We start from the raw sequence: 373 nt of genomic DNA, 5'->3' as shown, positions 1-373 counted from the left end.
AGCCCCCTGGGCCCCCCAGCCCTCCCTCCCCGATGATTTACGGCCAGGATGTCTCCTGAGCCACACCAGACCCCGGCACACTGTGCTTGGGCTCAACCGGCACGTCCCGCACCAGCCCCGAGCTGGCAGGAGCCGGCCCCGGCTCCCCGGCCAGATCCCTCTAATCCCCGATGGAGACTGACCTGCAGCAGGAACATTTCATGGCATTTTGGCAGCATTAACTCTTCCGGCTCTGGTGTGAGCCTCAGCCCTGAGGGGGGTCTGCAGCCCCTGTGAAACAGCAAACCCGAGGAGGTTTTGCCCCGGGGAGCAGCTCAATACCTCCAGCCTCTTCTCTTGGGGGGCCGGTGGTGGAGGGGCCAAAAAAACCGGT

The sequence above is a fragment of the Corvus brachyrhynchos genome, unplaced genomic scaffold (genome assembly GCF_000691975.1).
Source record: "Corvus brachyrhynchos isolate BGI_N302 unplaced genomic scaffold, ASM69197v1 scaffold369, whole genome shotgun sequence".
Lineage (NCBI taxonomy): Eukaryota > Metazoa > Chordata > Aves > Passeriformes > Corvidae > Corvus > Corvus brachyrhynchos.
This window is presented reverse-complemented; position numbering follows the sequence as displayed.